The sequence below is a fragment of the Numida meleagris genome, chromosome Z, assembly GCF_002078875.1.
Source record: "Numida meleagris isolate 19003 breed g44 Domestic line chromosome Z, NumMel1.0, whole genome shotgun sequence".
In the NCBI taxonomy this organism is placed as follows: Eukaryota; Metazoa; Chordata; class Aves; order Galliformes; family Numididae; genus Numida; species Numida meleagris.
Window position 1 is genome coordinate 37,797,605 of NC_034438.1, and position 3,096 is coordinate 37,800,700.

The 3,096-nt window shown below is 39.6% G+C and overlaps 1 long non-coding RNA gene across 1 annotated transcript; it reads left to right on the forward strand.

Moving 5' to 3' along the window:
• On the forward strand, positions 1-2,669 carry LOC110390369. Its single transcript, XR_002433723.1, has 2 exons — positions 1-58; positions 1,002-2,669. It is a non-coding gene; the product is annotated as an uncharacterized LOC110390369 (long non-coding RNA).

The window sequence follows — 3,096 nt, forward strand, 5'->3', positions numbered from 1 at the left end:
CAGATCTGTGAACCTGGTTCTACTGGAAGTTCTAGTCACACATTAGCAATAACATCAGGTACTTGACCTTAACCTCTTTCTCTTGTTAAGATAAGCAGTATTTCAGAAATTATAGCAGAAAGAATTTTAGTTATTATAGTCCTTTCTAATGATACTGACATTAATTTGTCTGAAGCGAACCCTTTTATCTCTCTTCCTTTCAATCAACTTTGCTGCGCATCTGGGTGGGGAGAAGAAGTTGCCATATGACTTCAAAGGCTATTTTACTCACTGGTGTATGATAGAAAGGGGAAGCTATTGCTCAGTATCAATGGTTTTAAGTTAGTTCTTAGCTTATGTTGGCATTGGTTATCTCGATTGCATTGGTGGTGTTGGAAAGACAGATTTCTCAGTGTTGATGTGACATTTGTTTAGTATGGAAGACTAACACTACAGGACTGCCCAGCACCTCTGTGTAGGTGATGCTCTTAACCTTTTTAAACAACAGGCTGATAATAATTAGATCACTACCTGTGCCAGACTGTTAAACCTTAATGACCTGTTAGATCCACTGGATTATCAGGATGATGTTGTAATACCTCCTCCACAACCAGGGGTGTAACTCCTTAACCTGGAGTTAAATCCCAGCCACCCTTCTTGCCTCTTTGTACCCTCTGCAAAACCCAGCAGACCTGATGCTGACAACACACCAACTCTTGCTGGCCAATTGCCCTCCTGCCTGCATGGGGCTCCTGAGCCCAAAAGGAGCCGGTGAGCTCATTTGTTCTGCACCAAGCAGTGCTGCCCGAACTACCTGCACAGCATGTCTGTGTTGGGCTTGAGCAGAGCAAGGAGATGCTTGTTAGAAGTAATGTCACACACACTCCTTGCATCCTGATGCACTCAATTCCCATTACTACAGGGGAGGTTTCTTTTTACACCATAGTAAACCCAGACAAACCTTCTTTGGGGTGCTAAGAGCAGAAGCACTAATTATTTCTTTTGTGCATGTGGTCCCATAGCACTGAGCCGCTGTTGCCTGTGAGATTCATAACTCCTTCACAAGAACTGCACAGCAAATCTACAATGTACAAGATGGAAGAATTCAGGAAAAAAAAAAGAAATCCAGCCAGACCACTCAACTGATGTACATCTTTAAAGACTTCTGCCTAGAGTTAAATACAAGCACCACGCATCTTCTTCCACCCTTCTTCCCTCCCCACTAAATTTAATTTGAATTTCCACCTTGACATGAAAGTAAGTAAACATTGTTAGTAACTGAAATAATGCCCTGCTGCCATGCCTGCTCCCTAGGGCAGCTGACCTTCAGAAGCTCTTCTCTTCAGATGAATGAAACCAGGAAGGGCCAGACGGAAACTTCATTTTATCTTCCCAGGAGGCTTCAAGAGCTGATCAAAACATTTTGACTTTTCTGCCTTTTAAATCTCTCCTCCCTGCTTAGCCACTGCAACTGAGGGCATGAAGAAAAAGGTCTCCTTCCATCACTCCAGTCTTGTGGGCTTTCTCCTCAGCAAACAAAGCTGTTCCCACCCTTGCCTCCTTGGTTCACAGCCTCCTGCCTCCTTTTGTCCTCCTGCCATGACCTGCTGGTAGGAGTGAGCACATCTGGAAAGAACGCCAATATATATGTCTATACAAGGCTGAACATCATTACTTCAGGTAGCTAAGGTACAAGAAGAAGTGAAGTTCAGACAGGGTTACAGAGCCCACTTGAGGCAAGGATGCATTGGGATTCCTTTTTTTAACCCCAGCTTCCCATCCCTTAAGTCACAGGGGTACCTAGATTGAAAATAAGATGCAAAGTACTGTTTAACCACATATAGGCAGAACAATCTGTTAGTGGATTATCTGTCCAAATTTATTTCACAGTGTACGCTGAATGTTGTTTTTTTTAAACAATCAAGTAATTACAGCATTCAGACACACAGGGAAAATAAAAGAGGTTTTCTTCCAGCAGCTGAAATCTTTCTCAGCACCTCCAAATCAGCAAAATTTGAAAACACACAATCTTTTCCTTTATGAATTGCAATTCAAAATAAGAACTACTACATACACCATGTTTTTTGATAAATTTACTTAAGGGTAGCAGCAATAACCTGACATTCAGAATAGAATAGCAAGTTGAATTATGAATGTAGATTATATTTCATCATTTAGAAACAGTTTCCACTATTTTAACATAACACTTTGAACTTATTTTCTACATTCTATAGGTTATTCCATAAGAAGCAAACAAACAGAAATGTTTTAAATTGAGTACAGTCACTTTTGCACTATTGTATCACATAATGGCATACTCATTCACTTATTTAGGGGATGGATGAGCAGAATCATTTCCATGTTTCTACCTTGTCTAGGCTTTAGTATCTCTCTGGAAGTGGTATTGAAGTCAAACTAGTGAAGGGAAATTGGGACCTAGAGAATGGATTAGATCGTGTATTTCAGCTCTGACACTGATTTCAGCTGCGTGGCTCTTTCTTACTTTTATTCTTTAGTAAATTCAGAATCTCAAGCCATCTTAAGAATAATAGCTTTTTCATGGCTGACTTTTATCTGGCAGAGAATAATTAAAACAAGTGGTAGTTTTATTTTAAAATTAAAATCTCATTTGCAACTGTTAGGTTCTGTTTTCATTAGAATTCTCAGAATAAACAGTCTGGGGAATAACAGTGGTTTCTGAATGTCTCTTGTCTGTCTTCATGGGGTTGCAGTCTCAAAAGTCTCAAAGTCCGCATAGGCTCAGTATTTATCAAGTCCAACTAAAATGGTATTGAACAAGATACAGCTAGGGTTTTATCTCTTTTTTGAAGTCATATTGTTGTGAATATATCAACATCTGTCACCAGTAGCAGGCTTTCTCCCTTATTCCAAAGGCTGAATTTTTACTGGTAGCCTAAAGAACACTCAGAAAATGTCCACTAGACTGGCAACTCTGCTGTGTAGTCCATGTACTACAGTTGATTTTTATGAAACTATCACAATTTTCCACTAACTAAGCGTCTTTCTAGCATTAAAAATAGTCTTTTTATGGACATTTTTCAAATGAGAAGGAAAATCCTCCACAAAGCTATCTTTCATCAGACTGAAGTTGAATGA